Below are 25,630 nucleotides of genomic sequence, written 5' to 3'. Positions count from 1 at the left end.
TTTATTGTTTAATATTTATCTTTCCTCTAATGATAGTACATGGAATTTAGTTTTGTCCTTGAATTTGAGTAGCTTTTTGAGGGCAAGTGCATCGGGAAAAGAGTGGAATCTTTCGATCATACTATTCAAGATTGATTTCGAATTTAGTTTTGTTCTTAAGGTCCTAAAAGGAGTAGGACTGATACTTGTTTCATTCATTTAGATAGGGGTGTTGCTAAGGTTGTGTTTTGCGTGCCTAAACTAGCTGATAAGGTAGCTTATTTATCGAATTTTTTTTTTATTTTGTCGTGTTTGGTAAGCCAAAAAGTAGCTTATAAGTTAGCTTTTTGAAAAGCTACCTAAACTAGTTTTTTAGGAGCTATTTTAAAATTTTCCAAATACACCCCTTAATTAACTATAGAAACACATATTCTTACATATCCTTTTATGTAATTTTATATATTTCAGTTAGATTTTCAGCTAGTTTTACCAAACGTTATTTTTTATCAGCTAGTTTTTTATTTAACAGCTAGCTTTTCAGCCATCAGCTAGCTTTTCAGCTAGTCCGCCAAACATAGTCTAAGTAGACACATTTTAGACACTCGATTATCATTTTTATAAAAAATCAATTATTTATAATCTAACTTTTTCGTAAAACAATACAATTTCAACAAATAAAAATATTTTAAAAATTAATTAGAATGTTTATATGGTAAAATGAAGTGTTTCTTTTAAGCATCTCCAAATCACTCTCATTCTCCATTTTTATTCTATATTTCTTCCCCTATTATTTTTCAATTCTCTCTCATTTATTCCCCCATTTTGGGGGATATGAATAGTATTACAAAGAGTGTTATAGTATTCATCTCTCCCAAAATGGGGTGAACTTTTTGTTATCGGTTTTAGTCCATTTTTTATATATTTTTACATTTGTAGTTCATTTTTATCTATTAATTATAATTTAAATATAATATTTAATACTTATAATATTTTGTTATATATTAAATTATATTAATTAATTATAAATATAAAGTTTGTTTTTTGTTCATCAAATTCATATAAAATTTTAAATGCATATTGAAATTTTAAAAAACGATAATATATTTTACAAAAAAATTATAATTAAAATATATATTACAAACAAGATAACATATGCTATTAAACTTGTAGTTAATCTATATATTACAATAATAATTTAATAAAAACCACCAAGTGGTAATACTATTATTTATTTATTTAATATTTATTTAAAAAAGTGTATGTGTAATATTTTTATAAATGCATGTATAATATTTAGTTATAAGTTTATTATAAATATAATTGTTTGTATTTAATATTAATGTAATGAAAAAAATATAAATTATATATTTGTTAAAACTAAATTGATAGAGGGGTGTGTTTGGCAATCTATGTAAGTTGCAATAATAGAATACATTAGGAATATACTTTTTGAAGATAAAAATAGAGTAAAAAATGAAGTAGAGTTGAAGATGAAACACTATTTATCTTATTTTTTTACTCTATTTTTGGGGGGAAAATGGAGGTGGGTTGGAGATGATCTTAGCCAACCCTTTTAGATATTGAAATGCTGAGATGTCTATATAGCTTTCATTGATTTAGATCGATCCAAACATTTTCATTTTGATGTAATCATTGCACATAACGTATTCACTAAATTATTTTGAATGGAAAAGACGTATTCACTCAATTATTTTGAATGTGAAAGACTACACAAAGATTATATTCATATGACAAATTGATGGACCAGCATCATTTATATATATATATATATATATATATATATATATATATATATATATATATAAAGATCATTAATACATTTGACTATTCTTTTTAACAACTGAGGTAATTTATTGTTTAATTGTAAGTGACGAAATTCTAAAAAAAAACAATTGTTTTGTCACCAAATATATAAAAGGCTACACAAACATCATATTCATGTGCGATTAGATCACTCAAAATATTTTTTTTCAAGATTATTAATACATTTGACAACTAATTTTAGCACCTTAGGCTATTCATTGCTTAGTAAGTGAAATCTCTCTAAAAAAAAAAACAATGATTGTGTCACAAAATATAGATAAGGCTACACAAACATCATATCATGTGATAAATAGATAAACTAACGTCACACAAAATACATTTTTTCATTATTTTTGAAACCATTTGGTCTTTTATTTTATGCCTTTCGCCACTCCTTTTAAATGGATACGAACACTAACTCGCTAATGTGACCAATTTATGTCACTTGACCGTTGGTTACACATGTAGTAAAAATGAATATGTGGCTATATGCATACAATCACTCATTTATCGTGTAATGGAAGCCCGTTTTTGTGCTAATGATCATTTCGGGTATCGAATAAAGATTCAACCATACTATTCAAAATGTGACCTCAGAGTACTGAGCACATATGCAGTCTTCAGCGCGGTCAACATGAAAAACATATTCTTTTGCCAGTGACTGAAATCATTGCCATCAAACTTGTCCAGTTTGTGAACTTTATGGTCAACCACAAATTAATTCAGCCATCTTCACTAGACGAGAAGTATCAATTCGATTGTTGGGAGTATAGTAGGGTGGTGGTGGAGAACCGGATTCCCAATGGATCATGTAAGGTCACTTTTTGAAATGATATTTTCACCATATGCCTGGGTTATAGAAAAATTAGTCTAGGATATTCCAAAAGGACACTCACGAATCTAGATACATAAACGTGAGCCAAATTGCTAGTGAATTCTGAGATTGTTTTGAAGAGAGAGAGACCTGAGAAAAGTTCACTGAAAGCTCAATAGAGGAGCCGTATTTAAATTTGACATATTATATTTTCTGTCTTCTACATTAGTTAAGAGAATAATAGATTTAATAGATTAATTAATGGTTTCCAAAAATGACAAAATTTGTCAATTTTATCATAATCACCTATTAGAATTTCAGATTTTCCATAAAAAGACCAATTTAAATTTCCGAATACCTTTTGGGCACTGCCCCAAACCCTGCTGGGGCAATGCTCCTAGGACCTGCAAGGGGGTGCGCCCCCTTGACCCCCTCATTCTATATATACATGCACTTCACATTCACCAAATATATAATATAGAGTACAAATCATAAACCCTTAACTCACATATCAATTTCAATATACAAATTTATGATAATACTAAAATCATCAACATTCAAGGATGTTTCAGTGTCTTTCGAATTGTTCTTGCATGTATTGCGTCTTCTTGATCGGTCTAGAAAATCATGATCTCGTAACACAACGCTTAGCCACTTGTCCACTTATAAGTTTTAAGAAGACCACAGTGAACATTGCGTGAAACTTCACGTGTGCCTATGGATAGGGCTAACTCTTATTTTATTTTATCTTGAACATGCCAGAAAACCGAATACATGCTTACAAATTAATCATTAGTAAATAGGTGTTGTCAAACGGAAAGGATAATTAATATGTACGCGGTTTCTAGTTGAGTTTCACAATCGTATGTGTACCCCGCATTTAACAACACCATATTGAATACTATGGCGAACTTCGAAACATGTGCCTATAAATAGAACTTTCTCCTATAAACTACTTACAACAAAAGTATTCAGAAGAGCAGAATCTAGTTACCGGGAGTGGTCTTAAAGCTATCCTCGATCGCCAAGAAAATATCACAAGAGAGGTATACTTAATTACTCATCGTTCCGTAATATATATTTTGATATTTTTGTGTTCGATTTTTACATGCACATTGATTAAATATAACAAGTATGATGCTATTGATTAATATTCTAATAGAATATTATACTGTAAATATTTTAATATGATTTTTAGAATGTCAAAATATTCTAATATTCTACTAGATTTGTCAGTCATTTAAAATATTATAATATTCTACTAGAATATGTAAAATAAAAACGGTATTTTTTATTATTTTTTTGGAAAATATAAATGATAAAAATAATATTTAATAATTTTTTTCAAAAATTTCAATTATTTAGCATTTTAAAATTTTTATATTAACAAAATGAGTGGCTAGGATTGCGTCACACGGTCACAAAATTAGGCCGTCTCATATATATATATATATATATATATATATATATATATATATATATATATATATATATATATATATATATATATATATATATATATATATATATTGGTTATTCAAGGAACCAAATATTTTTTTTTTCATTTTCTAGAATTATTCTTTATCGAAAAAAAAATATAAAAATATCTAAATTCATATATTAACATTGTGAATGTGAAAAATATTTTTCGGATTCACACATTGTGAATTTTCAAAAATTCACATTGTTAATTTCACGTAAAAAAAATCGAATTTGATATTATTGGAAAAAGGATAAATAGTTATGAATTTCTGTATTTTTAGTTTTTTTTTTGATAAAAAAATAAGCTCTAAAAGTTGAAAAAAAGATTGGTTTTTTGGTTCCTTAATTAATTATGGTTTTCTATTGAAATTCAATATATATATATATATATATATATATATATATATATATATATATATATATATATATATATATATATATATATATATATATATAAGAGTTATATAAAATAATGTAATTAACGTCAACGTCATTATGAATTCATTATTTATAAAAAAAGAAAATTGACAGTGTATGAAAAATAGTTACGAACTAAAATAAAAATTAGTTAAAAGTATGTTAAAATATGAAAAATAGATAGGAGCTAATAAAAATTAGTCAAAAAATGGGTCAAAGCAGGATAACGTGTGTAATTAATAAATAGTATAGTGTATAAATAAAAAGCTAATCTATTTATAAATAGTATAGGATGTATAAATAAAAACCCAATCTATTTACGTGTTACTTGCTAAGATGTATGCTATAATTATTATTTTTATGATTATGATAGGTAATTCATATTAATAATTTTATTTTATACATAATAATTTGTATTTTAAAATATTGTATTATACAACTCTATAAAACATATATTATTATCTGGATAAAAAAATCAACTAATCAATTTTGATATTCATAAGTGTAATCTTTAAGTGAAAGGACACCTTCGCCTTCCATCTAACTTGGTGGGAATTTGGTGTTTAGATCAAGTTACATTAACTAACGTATTATTCATAGTTAATTAAATTATGTAATGAGCCTGGATGTATTTAACATAATACAACGTCCAAAAAATACAAAACAATAAAGCAAATAAAACCTTAACGACGATACTAATTGATACAACTAAAAACATTTCGATCTTTACGGATTATCTTAAGAAAAAGAGTAAATTACATGAATGGTCCCTATAGTTTAGGATAATTTAGATGTTTGGTCTCTAATTTATTTATTTAACTCGAAAGGTCTCTAATGTTTGTTTTTTATTGCACGTTTGGTCTCTGTTTTACCTAAAAAGAATATTTTGTCATTCATTTTTTAATTTATTTAAATAAATACACCTCAACCTCAATTTCACCTCACCTTATCTTACCTTATCTATCTCACCTTACTTATATAAATTAAAAAATTATAGGCAAAATAATCTTTTTTAAATATAATAGAGACCAAACATTTAATAAAAACAAACTATAAGGAACATTTTCAAATTAAAAAAATAAATTAAAAACAAACGATACAAATTACCCAAAGCCATAAATACCATTTGTCTAATTTACTCAATGAAAAAGATAGTGGCACAATTAAATTTCCTGCCAAAATTCATGGTACAATAATACAATTCCAATTGCCGACACTGATCCAAAATTAAATGTCAACGCCAAAATTCCAATCATTCCCATCACATCAATACAAAAAAAATTTAGCAGTACATTAAAAACATTACAAAAACCCCACAAAATATATAAAACCCCACCCATCATTTTTACTTCACATCAAACCTTTCTAATACCAAAAAGTTTGTACCGCAGCTTTATCAGACAGTATCAGGTGATGTTTTTACTTTTTAAGATCAAGGGTTCAAATCACGTCGTGGATATATGTGTAATAAATGTTGTTAGGTTAAAAGTAGATTAGATTTGCCGGTAAAAAAAAATCAAACCTTTCTAATCATTATTTTCTTTATTTTTTATTTTATTTTAATAAAACTGATATAAAGGGTTTTCTAAAAATACCCTCTCATTTTTCAATTTCACCCTCTATTTTTTGTTTTTTGTTTTTTTTCTTATTTTATTTTTTTGTTGTTTTTAATTCTTTTTTAATTTATTATTATTATTATTATTATTATTATTATTATTATTATTATTGTTGTTGTTGTTGTTGTTGTTATATTTTAATATTATTATTATTAAAATATAAAAAATATTTAAAAACCGATTTATGTAGCCATTCGAATTTATATTGTCGTCCAGATATTTAAATTTTGTGCGAATTTTATAATAATAATAATAATAATAATAATAATAATAAGAAGAAAAAATTGCAAAAATAGTCCCTGTGGTATGCATTTTTTTGGGGGGTTTTAGTCCAAACTACGACTTTTTTGGATTGGTAGTGTTTTTGGCCTAGTTTGATTGTGGTTTTGGTCCATCGAAAAACTAAAAAGACTAAAATACCCTTCTTGTATATTTTTTTTATATTTTTTCTATTTAATTTATTGTTTTATTATTAATAAACATTGGGCCCGCCCTCTCTCTCTCTCTCTCTCATCGTCTTCTTCCCCAAGAACAAATCTGGAGTGTGTGTTGTTTAAGAAAAAACCAAGAAATAAGGAGTAACTCTTCCTCTTCGTCTTCTTCCTCAAGAATGAAGATACTTTTCAGTCATTTTCGTCGGGGGTTCTCACCGATTCCGGTGTTTTGTCAGGGTACGATCGGGATCAGATAGCAAGCTCTTTTCCTCCTTCAATCAATGTGGATGAAGATGTATGTAGTGTGTTCTTTTCTCTCAGTATCTCCCCCACCACTCACCTCTATAGCCATAAGCTCCTCCCCGAGAATCTCCACTGCGAATTTCGTAGTTTTGGATCTCTGATCGACATCGACGAGGGTTCCGTTCACCCCTTTCGGAGCGATAGTGGTTTAAGAGGTGTAAACACCAGTAACCGTAATCGGCTACAGTTGCTCCTCCTGATGCTGCAAATCTGTTACATGCCAGTGCAAAATGGAGAACGAAGGTGTTCAGTGGTGGCTACGGATTGCCAGCAGCGGTGGGTGGGGGGAATCACAGAGTGCAGCTGGTGATGATGATTGGGTCAAGGGCGATGAAATCACAAGTAACAGGTGGAACAATATCGAATATGAATAATTTGTTCTTCAAATCATTATGGAAAAAAAAAACAAAAATCGATTCTAGAAATCGATTTGTGCATACGAGTTCATCCCCCAAAACTAATTTGTTTGTGTGTGTGTGTTTTAATTTTTGAAATCAAGTTCCAGAAACGAAATATAAAATCGGTTTCATAAATGAAATACAAAATCGATTTCAAAAACAAATATAGGTGTGCATCTGTTGCTTTTGGTCTTGAGTTCTTGAATTACAAAACCAATTTCAACTGTGTGTGTTCCTTTTAGGAAGAAGACGAGAGAGAGAGAGAGAGAGTGTGTGTGTGTGTGTGTGTGTAACGCCCGTAGATCCGGGCTAGTCAAATTAGAGATAATATGGATCGAAAACGAATTTTCGACAAAAGATTATTTAGAATAAATAATCTTAACTAAGTTGTAGAATATGTCTCAAGGGTTCCGTACATATAAAGAACGCCGAAATCCGAGTTATAACGAAGAAGTTATGGCCCGTCGAAGTTTTACAGCAAAACCGACACGGCACCGGGAAGCGTAAAAACTGAATTTACGATAGAAGACTTTTTAGCCTTAGTAGTCTAAACCAAAGTCGTAGAGTATGTTAAAACGAGAAAATCCATAAAAAGATAGCCGAAGGGGATGGCCCGTATTTGTATAGCACTAACAACTTTGTTGGTAGACAATTTTGGAAATTTAATCCCGACGCTGGAACTCCAAAAGAAAAAGAAGAAATTGAAAAGATTCGCCAAAAGTTCAAAGATAATCGGAAAAATGGAGGACACCATGCTTGTGGCGATCTCTTGATGCGGATGCAGGTACTAAGCACCATTAAATTTAAAAAAAAAATCAATTTATTTCGAGTAAAACAGATATGCAACATAGTAACAATAAAAAACCACGTGTTTTAAAGAAAATACTAATATTATTATTTTCTTGTTCTTTACATTCAATCATAAACATTCTATCTAAACATTACATTATGCGAGTTTGTTTCCATTATACTTGTGTTTATCCCCCACATGAACTTAAGATCATTTGGTGTGGACTAAAACCACACCCTGGTTGACGTGTCACTATGAAGGTGAGGTGAACACAACACCGCCTAGTACTGCGATGAGTTGATGGGTTTAGGATATTGAAGATTTAACGTCCATAAAATTTATGAAAAATTTAAACTTTTAAAAATCAATCCATAAGTCATCATTGTTTATAAAATAGTTTTCAAAACATGTTCAATATCAGAGTTTTCCCAACATCATAAAACAAAACACGAGCAGGTGCACGATCACGCCTTCACCTTCTTACGATCCTCTGAGGTACCTAAAACATAACCCCAAACAGTAATCCAAAATCTTAGTGAGTTCCCCTAAAATACAAACACATCATAATATCGTAATAATAACAACCAACAATATGCATACATAGCCTTCAGTCTAACTGGAACGCCCTACCGGCCTGAAGTTTACCTGGTATGCTCACAGAACCTTCAGCATGACTGGTACACCACACCGGGCCTTCAACCTATCCAGGATGTTCTCGGGGCCTTTGGCCTAGTATGCTCCCTACTAGCCTTCAGTCTATTCGGGACACCCTGTATCTGTTGGCCTTCAGCACATAGTAGGACCGCATTAATCCAACCACACATACACCGTATCAACACACAACACACACACACATATATATATATATATATATATACACACACATATATACATACATACATACATACATACATGACAAACAAGCATGCAAATAACCAGCCAGTAACAACAGACAGTTGTTACAGATCACAAAGCATAACATCATCCTATATACCAGGATACTGATTTAGCAGATCACTACATTAAAATAACATACATAATAGGATATCAAATCCAAAGGGTTGGCCTTGGTGCCTTTGACCCGCAAGTACAGTGAGGAAAACTCACCTCGCAGACTGAGCATAACTGATGAGGTCTGACTCTGAAATCTCAGTTCTCTAACTGATACCTGTTTCCACCAAGTAACAAAATCCATCAAAATCCTAAAATACCCAAAATACCCTCAAGGCGCAACTTGGTCAAAGTCAACGGTCAAGATCAATAATCCATATTGACCCAACATGTTGTGTTCCCTCTTGGCAATGTCGTGTTCCGCAAGCATCCAAACAGTTGGGAAAACCTCAGACAACACGCCGTGTTGACTTGTAAACACGCCGAGTTCACCAGAGTTCCAATAGCTTAATACGTTCAATTGTATTTTCGACTCTAAGAGCTCCAAAGCTCAGATCTATACCAATAATGTGATTCGGAAGGATAAAGTTTCCAACTTTATCCTTTGGGACCATCAAAAGGTCCAAAAAAACCCAAATCACAAGTTTGATAATAAAAGGGCTTGACCAAAATGCTCTAAATCCTTAAGATCCGAAGTCCATCCTTTCCAGAAATGGTTCTAACACCTAAACCATCCCAAAGGTTGGTGCTTTTTAGACATGCATGTCTTGAACCCATGTTAGGTCAAAAAGAGGATTTATGACCTAATCTCTATGCATGACATCAAAACTTGGTTATAGACCAGATCCAAGCTATTACTAGGTCACCTTGACCTGGAGATTATACAGTTGAAAACTTTATGAGATCCATCCATTGCAACATCTAAGAACAAGGAGGAAAAGGGACAAAATTCAAGATCTAACAACTTTGAATGATAAAAATCCGGTCTTGGACACTTACAAAAGTCCATGAGAGTGCCAAACTGAAGAATGGGACTTGTTTGCTGGATCTTTGCTTCCTTCTTTTACCTTCTTCCTTCAAAACACTAAACTATCTTCACAAATGGGAGAGCAAATGATTAGGGTTTCTTTCAGAGCTTGAGAGCTGATGGAGGTTGAGGGCGAACAAACCCTAGCCTCCATATTCTTTAAATAGGGAGAAAAACCCGAAATATTAGGGTTTCATCTCAATGGTCAACACGCCATGTTCCAAGAGGAAACACACCGTGTTGCCCAAATAAAGCATGCACCTTTTAATACCCAGACACGCCATGTTGGTGCCTCCAACACACCGTGTCCAAACCTCAATTATACCCAAGAGTGATACCACTTGCCCTATTGACATGAAAGATAATTATAGGGATGAATTTAGAAGTACCTGAACATCGGGGTGTTACAAAAGAAGTATATATATATATATATATATATATATATATATATATATATATAGAAAGAGAGAGAGAGAGAGAGAGAGAGAGAGAGAGAGAAGACTATATACTACATTGTACAAAGGTAGTATATGCAGAGAAGTTGAAGTTATGTATGTCTTCATCTAGCTTTCGAGATACTTGAAAAGAAGGCTTGGACTAGAGGGATATAAGAATTATAGAGTTTAAAAAACTTTGATGGGAACAAATTGGTCGACAAGCCTCCAACTTTGTGATTGTTGATTTGTTGATCATTATCTTCCCTTTGAAATTGTTATGACTATTGAGATTATGACCATCTCTAACCTAGGTTCTTTTTTTTCCGCAAAAATAGAGTAAACAATGTTAATTTGATCTCTAACCCTACTCTATGTTTTATCTTAAAAAGAATATTTATATTTTATAGTATATATATTCTATTTTGCAACTTATATAAATTGTCAAATGCACTCTTTATATTAATTAATTTTTAACAAATATATAATCTATTTTTTTTATTATAATAATATTATATAAATTAGATTATATTTATAACACACTTATAAATAAATATTATATATGTATTCGATACATAAAACGTAAACTTTATATTTATAAGCTTTTATAAAATACGTTACCGTATTCCAAAATTTTGATATGTATTTAAATTTTTATATAAATTCCATTCATAAAAAATAAACATTATATTCATGATTAATTAATATAACTTGTAGATAAAAATAAACTAAAAATATATAAATATATAAAAAGAAAGACTAAAACCAACAAGCAAAAGTTCATCATCATTTATGAAGAATTGAATAATATTACTCCATATTTAGAGTAATACTATTGACATCTCCATAAATAGGAGAAGACATGTGATAAGATTGGAGAAAAATAAAAATAAAAACAAAGGAAAATATAGCTTTTAGGATGGATGGGAGATGCTCTAAGAATGAGTTGGAGATGATTTTAAGAATGAGCCACTAACTTAAAACAGAATGCATGAGCCAAAAGGGATCCGCCTTTGCAGTAGGAGAAAACAAGGGCGGATTTAGGGGGAGGTTTCCGGTGGCACCGGCAACCCCTGACTTTTCTGGCCGTAGTGGAAAATTTTTCAAAATTTTTAAATTTTTATTTTTTTTATTTTTTCCACTATCGTGCAATTCCTAACTTTTCCGTGCAACATTTACTATGAAATCCTGCGTCCACCCTGAGAGAAAAGCTATAGATTTGGTTTGGGTAAGTGTTACAGAAATCGGTCTTGGTGACCGATTAATCATTTGGTGGTTTTGAACCGATTACGATTAGAGTATTTGACGGAAATTAGTCAAAATCGGTCAAATCAGGTTTGACGGTCCTTGGCGGCCATCGGCGGTCATAGATGGGAAATTTAAAAAAAATTCAAAACTTTTAATTTTCAAATATTACACCAAAATTTTAAAATTTCAAAATTTTAAGTTTTTAAATTTTAAAATATTATACTAAAATTTTCAAAATTTCAAAATTCTAAAATTTTAAATTTTCAAATTAATTTTTTAGAGAATATTTATTTTTTAAATAATTTTAATAATAATTTAGGGTCCCCGATTAATCCCGTATAATCCGATTAATCGTTTATCGTCAGTCGACAGTCGAACTACCACCGAACGATTTTTACAATCTCGGGTAGAGTTATTCATGGTTTGGGTAGAGTGGTTCAGTTTTTTTTTTTTTTACCAAATTTAATCTGTTTAACTTTATTTCCATATTCTAAGGATTTTGCTAAGACTCTGGCTTGCTTTTTAATCCGTTGTTGTTTAAAGAAAAATACAATACGGAGGGACTCGGCCTATTTGTACTTCATCCTACGGTTATTAAAATTAGAAAAGTAACTGAAATGAAATGACATGATCCAGATTATAAACAAAATTATGGGGACATATCTAGCTTATTCGAAATGTCACATGTGCTTGTCTTCTCTAGGAAAATACATGTGTTATAGATCTTTATGCAAACTACTAATAATATTTAATAATAATTTTTTATTTATAAACGGAGTTATTGTTGGTTTAATGCATGATAAATTCTCGTAGAGATTATTTATAGATAGAGGTCACAATTCTTTTTGTTAATATATTTGAACCTGATATATGATGTTATATTATGAATAGCTTATGAAGGAAAATCAAATTGATCTTATGGATATAGCCCCGATAAGACTAAGTGATGATGAAGAAGTCACTTTTGAAAACCGCCAATCCAATCAAAAGATGGTCACTGGTCTGCGGAAAATGCTGGTCCCTTGTTTTTCACTCCTCCATTTGTGAGTATAATTAGTAAAAGTAAAATTCACTTTTAAATTAGTTATTTTCTGTTATGAACACATTAGACTTATCAACCTGAAAATGCAATATACTTCACAAAATCACGCATATACATAGTGATTCTTTCTTTCCAAGTAGAATTCTGTTTTCAAACGTGAGTTGAGGCCCTATATACGTGTTTGATTTCATTTCTTTTAAAATGATATCATGACCTTGATTTTGCTGCAATAAGGAAGACTCATCGATTATATTATTATGTATTTTACATATATGATTATGTTTATACCACCAATCATCTTTATCCTATATAATTTGTTCTTTTTGATCGTAGTTAATTGCTTTATATATAAGTGGTGCCATAAATACAATCTTGGATGAAGAACATCACAAAGAGATGATACGGTACTTCTACAATCATCAGGCAAGCTATCAAATCTAATTAAATCATCTATGTCATATTTTCCCACACTAGGAAGGAAATCATGTCAGTGGGTTTGAAGATTTTTTGGTGAATAAGTTGATGGTTAAAAGTGAAAGGTTATTGACAAGGTGGAATACGTGTCCTTAAATGAGGGTTACAAATGAAACAAGTAGGCTACCAAAAAAAAAAAAAAAAGCAAGTGAAAGACATAACCGTGTAATTGCCCATGTACTAACCCAACGTTACTAACAAGCATTTATCTAAATAGAACCTAGAGTAAACTTTTGAACTTTTGAAGCAGTCTGACCAATAATCAATTAAAAACCTACATATTTGTACCACGATGATAGAACCTAGCCATGTCCTTTGATGCAATATATATAACATATCCAATGATGTCAAATGTCAATTTACTTCATTTGACTATAAAAGAATAGACCTTTGATTGAGAGATGATTTATTTATATCAGAAAATATCTTTTTTGCACATGGTTAATCGTCATGAATCTCAAAACTTCTATAACATCCTAAATTTTCAATCAAATTTAAAACTTTTAAAATATAATGTCCCAAATTTTCAACTAAATATAATATTTTTGAATATAATTTAAACCATCTTATAAAAGAAACATAAATCCATTTGGTTCCAAACATCATAATAAGTTAACTCAAGTCAAAAAAACATAATCATAACATAGATATGAGTACAATCATGCCATGCCATTGCCCTTCTCACCATAACAACCAACCTGAAAACATTTTAAATACAACGAGTAAGCATAAATCTTAATGTGTTTCCCCAATACACCACATATTCCATCATACATACTTTATATACACTTGCATGCTTATGATCTCATCGTAATGCCCCCATCTAAATTGGGCATGTAAGCTCGCAATCTAACATCATTTCGCCCTCATCCCATGTAGGCTCCCAGCCATCATCTCATTAGACCTGTAGGCCTTCGCCATCATTGTATAGGACCCATAGGCTCATAAATAAATACCCTTCCACCATCATCCTCCATTTGGGGCTGAATGCTCTTAGCTATCATCCTATACAAAGGCTTATGATCTCATCATACAACCTTCCAACTATGATAACAAAAGACTACTCTAGTATAATAGTCAGATCCAAATCACATAATTGTACAATTGTAGTACATATAAAACCTACCATACAAAGGACATATAACATTACACATAATATAATGAGAAAATTCACCTGAAGCTACCATACAAAGGACATATAACATTACACATAATATAATGAGAAAATTCACCTGAAGCTAGCAATCCAAACCTCACACGCAAGTCTCCACAAGTGAATCAACTAGTATGAACCACCTAAATTTACCATCAGATGTATCTCAATAACCATTACAATACAGAGACCAAACCTTAGTCCAAAACTCATTGTCCTTTAATGTTTTACCAAAATCCAAACCGGTCAAATAGTCAATGTGCCGAAAACAACACATTATAAGTGAACGCATCACGTGTAAAACAGTATTGACCTTTCCTCGCACGACACACCCCGACTAAGGGATGGGCGCGCCATGACTACTAGACGATTTAACCACTTTGTTAAGTGGTTACTATGTTAATTAAGGGGCTATAACTTTCCAAAAACCGTATTGGGAGGTTTCTAATGGATAAAAATCCAAACTTTACTAATATACAAGCCCCTGACATGCTAAACACTAACCTTAAATCCAAAAGAAAGAGAAAAAGGTCAAGGTTTCTTGCATGGATCAAAGAAAGATTATGTATGCACTCTTTTCACCTTAATGAGTCCATAATTGTCCTTCAAAAAAGTCATAAAAGCGGAGTTTCCCAAAGTCCAAGGAATATAAAAGTAAAAGGGACCAAAATGAACTAGAATACTAGATGTAGAATCAAAGGCCATAAAAATGCAAACTTGATCACTTATAGAGAGAGTTGAGATGAATTTAAGGCATATATTATCTAGATCTTGCTTTATTTGCATCAAGAACACTTACTAACTCTTTAAGTTTCCACTCTAATGGCACCAATGCATTTGAATAAAGGAAAAGAGGCTAGGGTTTCTTGCTTTTAGGGTTAATGGAGGTTTACAACCGACTTTAGAGAAATCCCAGCGAGTTTGTACTGTTGGTAGCGACATACCGTGTCACCACGTGTCCTTCTCGTTGAAACCAACAAATGGACGCTATAACAACCTGTTGTTCAAGTCAATAAAAGTCTAAACCCTAATCAAGTTTAAGTGAAAACACATTTCAACCCTGTTGCATTGTATCATCTATAGCCTTGAGAGCATGTTTATAAGCTAATAACTAAGTGTAGATTGAAACACATGTTGATTTATGTTAGTATAAATCAATATAAGTCAAAAGTTTAAAGTTTAAACCATTGATGTGTGTGAAACCAACTAGTTTTAATCCTACTAACTTAAACACAAAGACAAACACACGAAAGGCAACGTACCTATCGAGTAGCAGTTTAGTTCAGGTAAGTAGGGTATCGAACACAGGGAACGGTAAACAATTAAAATAAATGTTAATATTATCTAAATAAAACAAGTAATAGAAAGGGGGTTTTCTCTAGTTTTGCAAGACTAGAAACTTAAACAATTTACTAAAACATAAACTAAGAAACTAAGAGCTAAGCAAATAAAAATCAACTAAATTCAATAATAAAGAGGACTTCTGTTTTGGTTCGACTCATTTGTTCCCATGGATGATTTCAATGTATCAGATTAATTCTTCATTGGTTACCGACTAAAGTGATTAGATTCACATTCGCTATAGCTAACCCTTAGAAAACAAATTAATTCAAGCAATGGCCAGTTGTCTAAATTAATGAATTTCCTAGTTTGTTGATTCGGGTTTAGAAAGACTTGTAATTAGCTAATCAAATTGGTGATTCAATTAACCTCTTGCTGATGTTCATCAAACAAGCTCACTCATTAACTTACCTATCTTCTAGTTAATTCTAGTTTCACATTCGTTATTCCTAGACATATAACTATGTGGTCACAATAAATCATATGAAATTAATAACTAAGAGATGTTCATACAACTTAATTACTAATTTATTAACAGAAGAATAGTTATTGTTAACACATAAGGTTCTTTAACAAGCTTAATAAAACATAATCACCGATTAAAATCAATCCTAATCAAATAATCAATCCATGTTCACAAATTCATCTACCTAAACAGAAGTTATGAATTTTAGCTCATGATTACAGCAGAAACAAGCTCAAAAAAGAAATCAATTGGTAAAAACATAGTTCAAACAAGAGATTAGGTAAAGAGTAAACTTGATTTTGCCTTGATTCTCCTTAAAATTGAATGTAGGGTTGATTCCCTTGCTTCCCACGCTCCAGCAACACCTTTAGTCGACAATTGGCCTCCAAGGGTTCATCTATATGCCATGATATCGATCTGAAAGTCCCTTTATATAGATTTTCACAAAACAGAGGCTACTCGGTGAGTCCAGTGACCTACTCGGCGAGTCCGTCACTTAAAACCCGTGTACGGCAAGTCAGCGCGTCCAGAATCGCGAATGTTCGATACAACTCGCCAAGTAATCAACCCTACTCGCCGAGTATGTTTCGAATCAGCATTTTCTCAAAACACGAAAGTCGTCCGAAATTGTGTCTACTTTTAAGAACATTTTGAATCTCGTTAATCGTAGTTACGGTTCATGAGATATGGCCAAAACACTGACGAGGGGTCAAGCTGTCCAGCAACATCCTTCTTTCTTCAAAATCCAAGATCCAAGCCTCCAATCGCTAGTTCCGCTTCCTTTTCCATCCGAGCATGTCTTTGTTACTGAAAATGAAATATTTAAGCTAATTAAGCACCTTTTGTTCATTAAATGAGACAAAAACAACATAAAGTATTAAGATAATGCATGAATTTTATAACTAAATATGCCCATATCAACCATAAATAAATACAATATATAGGAGTTTTCGGTCTAAGATCCTAGAAACAAGGAGATTGCGATTTTTAGAATCTAAGTTCAAGTATGTTTTCAGTTGATGATTCAAAGAATAAGGAGTTTTCGGTTGGCTATAGTCGTAAACACCTACTTTTTGGCCGAAAAAGCAACACCAAAGCCTATTAAGGACCGAAATCCCAAAGCCCAAGACCCTTTAAGACCGAAACACAATCATATATATATATATATATATATATATATATATATATATATATATATATATATATATATATATATATATATATATATATATATATATATATATATATGCTCAGTCGTAAACCCAATTCATTTCTCACACTTTGGCCACAAAGACTTCGCTTTTGCTTTTAAGTATCATCCGTAAACCTTCATATCTTCATAACATATTGCCCAGATCTTCTTATTTTCACCAAGAACACCAAGAACAATCTTCAAACTTCCACCCAAGGACACCGAAAACCCTCCCAAGCTCACCGAAAACCCCTCTTGCACACCGAAAACGTCAAGAACCCTCCAAATAATTTTGTAAGTATTTCTTACATAATTAGAGTGTTGTCTAATACTTTAATTATTGTTTAAATCATTATTTAATTTATTATTTAAATTAATATCTTATTAATTGAATACAACATCGGATATAATTATTTTAGGATACGACTACGCGCGCGGGTTTTAACCCGATGATCATCGCTGCCACTTTGCATCCAAACATGAACATACATTCGAGATGAGTTCATACCCTTACATTTTCACTATTTTTAAATGTTTTTAGGGGGAATACAAGTAAAACACAAGAACTCTTGTGTTCACATTCAAACGATTTCAAAGCGTTTGCAATTGTTTCAAACAGATTTATTGCTAAAGTATATATATATATATATATATATATAAGGTTCAACAGACTTAGAATTGGCAATTCCGCCCTAAATAATGTTCCTTGTCTGGTTGTGGGTTTAGGATAGAATTACTGATTCGACTACCTTTTCACTCTTGATTATATATTCTGTGAATATATATATGAATATAAAATATATTACATTATATTGTTAACCCATTTGTGTGACAACCGTTAATTTCCGGTCAAGTCAAAGTCAACAAGTCAAACCGGTTGACTCAATTAGCCCGTGGGTTCTAGGGCGTACGCTAGGTAATTACTTCACAACTCGCTATTCTAATGAGAGATCATAAATCGAAAAGTACGTACATCTATATCTCCTTAACCTAAAACTGTGGTAAGTGATAAACCAAACCGATAAAACAATGTTGCATACTCATCAAGAGTGTGTAAGATCCTTAAACAAGGCTTAACTGGGTTTGCGGACCTTGCATTGCGAAGCCAGACACTCACAAATGCCACACACGAAGCCTCTCTCAATCGTTTTCACTCTATCTCTCTTATCTAGAATCTCTCCCAAATCTCTCCAAGTATGTCAAATCTCTCCCAAATCTCTCTTTGTATGAGAAATCTCTCCAAGAATGTGAAATCTCTCCCAAATCTCTCTTTGTATGAGAAATCTCTCCAAGAATGTGAAATCTCTCCCAAATCTCTCTTTGTATGAGAAATCTCTCCAAGAATGTGAAATCTCTCCCAAATCTCTCTCAAAAGTTCCTTAAACTTTTTGTAGTCTTTCGAACCATCCCGACCCTTAACTAGGTCAAAAACGGCTTAAAACGGGGTAAAAACGAGTAAAATAGGCTTAAGGACCCGAAACCCCTCTTAAGGAGCCGAACTTGTTAGAAGTGAAGTGTCAGAAGCGAACCTCCCTTCGGACCGAAGCTCGCAGACCCGAACCCTCCCTTTCGGGTCCGAACCTCGCACAAGGCCCGAACCCGAGTCTCGGTCCATTGCGCTCCATATTGCCTTTCGGTCTATTTCGCTCCTGCTGCTTTCGGACCGAACCTGCTCTTCGCCTCTTGCTGTTTCGCTTCATTTCGCCTCGCACCTAGCCTCAGGAGGACCGAACCTCCGACCCAATCCGAGAAGCCTCGCAGGAAGAGCATTTCTTCCCGGTTTTCGACTACGATTTCATTTTAGCTCCGTTTTTTTATTGTTTTAACGCGGGATTTTCACCCAAAACTTTATTTTAACATATAAGGCCCCATATTTATTAATTATCCACGTTTTTTGGGGATAAACCTTATCCAAGAAGAGTGGGTGAAGTATAAGAGGTGGAGTATTGACTTTTCTTTATTCTATGACACAAACAACCACTCCCATACCCACTCCATGTCACTATTCACCATCAGCCCATACCTAGTCATTTCATGATACTTTTCCCACCATTTTTCAGCCACACACTTGGTCAAGGGTAAGAAAACCCTCCTCTCTCCTCACACTTCTCTCATTTTCTCATTCTTCCACCAAAGATCAAACATGTTTTCTCTCTCACTTCCTATCTCTAGAAATTCGAGATTCAAGGGCTGATCTTAGATTTTTCCTCTACATTTGGTAAGTATCTTCCTCCTACACTTAGATATTCTACTATCCTTCATCCAAATCATAGATTGCTTACACAAATATCGTCATATTTGTTGTTAGCTCCTCAAATCTTCAAGCATCTCCCAAGTGTTCTTGAGTTGAACACTTCTTTTCTCCATCATCCATCTACTGAAATCACTCAAGGTGATTTCATATCCCTATATTTTCATGTTTTCTTACGTTTTTAGGGGGGATACAAGTTACAACACCAAGAATGTAACTAAACTTTTCTAACAGCTTTCATCAGAAAAGATCGGATTCCATTCACGGACTGTTTTGGGAAACTTAAACATTTTTGTTTTCAAAAATGTTTTAGATGTAAGTAGTTCCAGTTCTTATCTTTAAAATGACTACTTGCACATCTCCATACGATTTTTCCATAATTTATGGTGATTTTTACAAAACTGCCTAACATTTCAAACACCAATCTAGACCAGTCTGTGATCATGGACTTTTTCACCCAAGTTGGAGGTCATTAAAAATCATGATAAAAATTATGAGTAAACTAGACATATTTTGGGAACTCTCAGATTTTATGGATTTGGTTTTCGACTTCGTATGATTTTTCTATGACTTTTCTAAAACAGCACAGAAAGGTTAAAAAAATTAGTTAACAGCTTATAACTTTCATAACACTTTGTATTATGTTGAGCAAAGTGTATAACAATAAGTTCTAAAAATTGAATGTGTTTCCTTGTTAGTTTATCATCATAAACTGAAACTTAGTCATTCATGATAAGATTATTCATTCATTTAGAACGCGTACATTAAGCTATAATAAGCATAGTTCATGGATTCATAACACTAATGTGTTTTCATAAAAGAGTTCTTATACATTACAAACGTTTTGGATAAACTATAATAGGTATAGTTTATGTATCATTTACTTTTGAAACTCATTTATCAAAGGTTTTCAGTTTAATTCACGTAAATCTGTTAATGAATAAATTTGTGAGTCACTCTCTTCGGGTTACCAAAGTAACCAATTCAAAAAGTCCTGTAAATTGTAACCAGAGTCTCTTGTAGGGAGAACGTGATAGTTATGTATAAATCCATATTGGGTTTGACAAACCCACACCTGAGCTGCTTGCAACAGCTAGACCGGCAGGTCTGTGGTGACAAGTCTCATTTAACGGCCACGCCTGAAGAACGTCGCATTACGAGGCCGTCTAAGTCAAGTATGGTTATGATAGCTCACATGTGGTATTAACAAATCATAAGATTTACGAGTTTTAACTTTAAATTAGCGAGTTATGTCGATTTAGCTCACTGAAATTACTTTAAGTATGGGAAAACACTTGTACGCCTTCATATCAAAAAGGGTTTTAAGGCGATTTAAAATCACTTTTTATATCAATAGTTACAGATATTGTTGTATATTTTCAGTCTTGGTATTTAAGACTACACACCATTCATTACGAGAGTTTTCTCAAATCAGAAAGGGTTTTACGCCAATTTGAAACCACTTTTATATCTTTAAGTATGACAAATACTTGTTCATTTTCGGTCCTGGTATTTAGGACCACATAACTTTTATAAGTAAAATATTGGATTTTTCTTGGTAACATACATCTCTTTACAAAGATCGATTTTCAAATTCTTACTATCAAAAGCTTATGAACTCACCAACCTTTGTGTTGACACTTTTTCAAAACTACTTGTATTCTCAGGAATTCAGTGAAATAGGAAATCAACAACGTTTTGAGGATGGGACAATAAATCGTCAAACAGTTCATTTTGTCATCATAATGTAATTGATTTGAAATATGTAAACATATACATTGGTGTAACTTTTTCAATTATATTTATGATGATTGTATTTACTTTGAGCACTATTATACACGTTGTGATACTATACATGAAGTCCTCCACCCCCGGAGGTTTCCGCCATCCTTGGTTTGGGGGTGTGACAATTTGTAACATGTCGAGCAAAAGTGTATTTTTCGCAAATCTCTTACTACCACTTTATACATGCTGTTAAATTGCAAAGGTTTTCCGTACACTAGCGAGCATACATTTAAACTGTAATATGTATAGTTTATGAATCATTACACTATTTTAATAAGTTCAAGAAACAATACAAGAACATAGTTTTAAACTATAATGGGTATAGTTGAGAAACACTACACTATTTTACAAACTCAAGAACACTATACAGACACAAGTATATAAACTATAATAGGTATAGTTTATGGAACACCACTCTATTTCACTAATTCAAGGATACATTACTAAAATAATTATTTTACATTACTAAGTACACTACTACAAGGTAATACATACAGATTCAAGTACAAGGGAACACTATAACAGTACACCTAAACTAGTTAATACCGGGTTGTGAGACACTACCTCGTCGTACCCAACAGGGTACAATTTCCAGTCCTATAAATTATAACCAAAGTCTCATGGAGGGAGAGCGTGAATTTGTGAATGACAATACCGCACCTAAACTATTAGCTACATTTAGGACGGCAGGCATGGGGTGACAAATATCATAACATTTCGACGCCTGAAGAACGTTGTAGAGGCCACTAGTCATTTTAGCATGGTTATATGAAACTCACAATAGTATCAACTAAAACATTGTTTATGAGATTTACACTACTTCAATGGTTTTATTTTTATAATAGAACTACATTATAATACACTTTTTTACAGTACAACTGGTGGAATCCAGACACTTTCATGCAAAAGGGTTTTCATACAAATACAGTACAATACACTATTTCCTTAATATTGTACAATAGACAATTCAGGGAAACATTCATAATATAGTTTTATTTATTAATAAGACTACAATATACTATTTCAGAGTACATGAACAAACATACATTTTGGTCTTAAGGCCTAAGACTACATTTCATTTACTAAAGAAAATATTAGATTTTCTGGAGGAACATACTAACGTTTTCCTAAGAATAATGAAAAGGTTTCCATTACAAAAACATACTTATGAACTCACCACCTTAAATGTTGATACACTTTCAAAATCACTTGTATCCTCAGGGAACCAGTAGACAGGTACACTACAGGTGTTTGAGAAGACGGAGCATCCACGGTGTCTTGTCTATAGTTTTGCTATACATTTTGATGTTATACAAACAATGTTGCAAATACAATGTAAATACTATATTATCAATGCGATGGTTGTTGTTACTTTGATTACTATTATTCAATTGGTGTGATACTGTACATGACGTCCTCTGCCCCCGAACGTTTCCGCCGTTCTGGTTTGGGGGTGTGACGGATTGGTATCAGAGCATTGTTTATAGTAAACTAAGTATATCAAACCTTGTAAGATATACAACTATAAATACAATGGGGCCGAAGTGTTCTGACTAAAGTTATACTTTTAAAATATAAGTATTTTATAAGAAGTATACAAACATGCATACATACCAGAAACAGTATCACAGTAAGAAGTACATAAAAGTATTTGGATGAGTTGGATACTACGGTTAAACCTGAATAGTTATGTTATCATATATGGGATAAATATAGCCTGATCAACTATACTTATTTGAGATACGACCAACATGTATTTGAGAGTGATTGTGGTGTTGCAACAAGTCTGAAACTTACCAACTCTATACAAAGGAGCCCTAGGAACAAACATAAAGTTAAAATACTATAGGAGTATTTTATAGCACTATAATACTAGAATCAAACACATGAAAACAAAGGACCAATGCTGGTAGATTTATAATTGCTAAGTGTATACGTAAAAGTTGTATATAATTAAGATTTTATAGACTTAGAATATGTGATTTAGCTTTACTTTCTGTTCCTTGTTTGGTTGTGGACTTAGAGTAGGATCACTTATTCAAAGGCCTATTTAGTCTTAGTCATATATAATATGTATACACTATGTCATTATAAGGGGATCAGGCACGAATCACACTATAGAAATTTATTTCAAGTGTTGCTATAAATTTTATGAAATGACATGACAATTGTTTACTTATATTAGTGTATTTCCACTGTAAATCGCTTGATAGAATACTATAACAGTCAGAATAAGATATATCTTGTTCAATATCACCTGAATCATGACCATTATAAATGACTTATCATCATTTTTCTCTTAAATCATTTTAGAGAAAGATGCCTCCAAAGAAGTCCAACCGAAACAAAAACAACCCGCCGACGAATACACCACCGTCACCACCTCCTCAGTATGACCCTGTTGTGTTCCAAGCAGCAGTAACCACCACCTTGGAAGCAACCATGATACAGATCAATGCAAGTGGAACTAGTGGGGCGGGTAGTGGTGCCTACACTTCTAAACACAAAGATAGCCATGGACACCCACGGGAGTTTTCATACAAAGACTTCACCAATTGCAAACCCAAATCCTTTAATAGAAGCGGGAGACTCATTGCTCTGATGCAATGGTTCGAGAAAACAGAAGCAGTTGTCGAAATTTTCTCATGCCAAGAAGAGTGCAAAGTGAAGTTTGTTGCGTGCACCCTCTTTGATAGGGCCCTTACATGGTGGAATGGCCATGTCAAGTCATTGACTCTCATAGTGGCTAAATCGATGGGCTGGGAGAATCCAAAAGCAATGATGATGGAAGAATACTGCCCGAGGGGTGAGGTACAAATGCTAGAGAAAGAACTTTGGAACCTTACCATACCAGGTTTCGACATAGTGGCTTATACTACTAAATTCAGTGATTTAGGAGCCCTATGTCTTGGGATGGTTACCTCGGAAAGTAAGAAAACTGAGAGATATATATATGGGGACTATCCCCTCAGATCCAAGGAAATGTACTAGCTTCAAACCCTACTACTTTCGATAGTGCCAAACAATTGGCTTAGAGACTCATAGATCATGGTGTCCGCCAAGGCGTGATGGCCCCCGTCCCCGAGCCAGAAAAAGGGAGCGACAAAAAGAGAAAGTCCTGTAATATAAATAAGGGTCAACTGTCAGAAGACCCTGCCAAGAAACAAAATATTGTGGTTACTCATGCTGCAACCACCATCGCTACCCCAACCCTAGTAAAGCAATATGATGGGAACCTACCAAGGTGTGACAAGTGCAATTTCCATCACCACAGACCCTACCGGGAAATGCATTGCAATAACTGCAACAGGAAGGGGCACATGGCCCGTTTTTGTAAGACACCTGCTCAACCAATCATCCAGACTCCCAGAACTAGAGTAGGCCATGCCTGCTATGGGTGTGGTGCAACAGGGCAATACAAGAGGGATTGCCCGAAGAAAAAGAATGCTGACGGTGCAGGAAGGGTGCTGGCCATGGGACAGGAGGAAGCAATAGCGGATCCTATAGTGGTCACGTGTACGTTTCTCCTCAATCACTCTTATGCATGCATATTATTTGATAGTGGTGTGGAGAGGAGTTTCATGAGCCACAAATTTAAACACCTTCTCAAACAAAAACCACAATCACTCACTGAAACATTCACCGTCGAGATGGCCAATGGGAAAACCGAAAGCACCAGCGACATATACGTAGGCTGTACCCTTACTCTGAACGACTATTCTTTCCAAATTGACCTTATGCCGGTCTCAATAAAGAGCTTCGACATCATCATCGACATGGATTGGTTAAGTCCTCACCATGCTGATATCCTATGCTATGAGAAGGAAGTTTGCTTTAATCTTCCAAGTGGCGAAACTCTCGTCATTTACGGTGAAAAACCCGATACGAACCTTCACATCATCTCTTGCGTCAAAGCCCAAAAATATATGCACAAGGAGTACCACGCATTCTTGGATCACGTAGTGAACAAGAAACAAGAAGTAAAGGACCTCGAGAGCATTCCCGAAGTCTTTAATTTTCCTGACGTCTTTCCCAAGGATCTCCCAAGAGTTCCTCCTGAACGCTAAGTCGAGTTCCAAATCAAATTAATTCCTTGAGCTACCCCCATAGCCAAGTCCCTGTATCGACTAGCACCAGCAGATATACAGGAGTTATCTGCCCAACTAAACAAATTTCTTAGTAAGGGATTCATCCGACCGAGCTTCTCACCCTGGGGAGCACCCGTCTTGTTTGTGAAGAAGAAGGATAGATCTTTTAGCATGTGTATAG

General features: G+C 33.0%; 1 pseudogene; it reads left to right on the top strand.

The window, feature by feature from the left end:
• The first annotated feature begins 7,099 nt into the window (after positions 1 to 7,099).
• LOC111885959 (dammarenediol II synthase-like) overlaps positions 7,100 to 25,630 on the top strand; it is a 44,646-nt pseudogene continuing 26,115 nt past the window's right edge.

This window comes from Lactuca sativa, chromosome 1 (genome assembly GCF_002870075.4).
Source record: "Lactuca sativa cultivar Salinas chromosome 1, Lsat_Salinas_v11, whole genome shotgun sequence".
Classification (NCBI taxonomy): domain Eukaryota; kingdom Viridiplantae; phylum Streptophyta; class Magnoliopsida; order Asterales; family Asteraceae; genus Lactuca; species Lactuca sativa.
The sequence above is the reverse complement of the archived record's forward strand: the minus strand, read 5'-3'. Positions and strand labels throughout refer to the sequence as shown.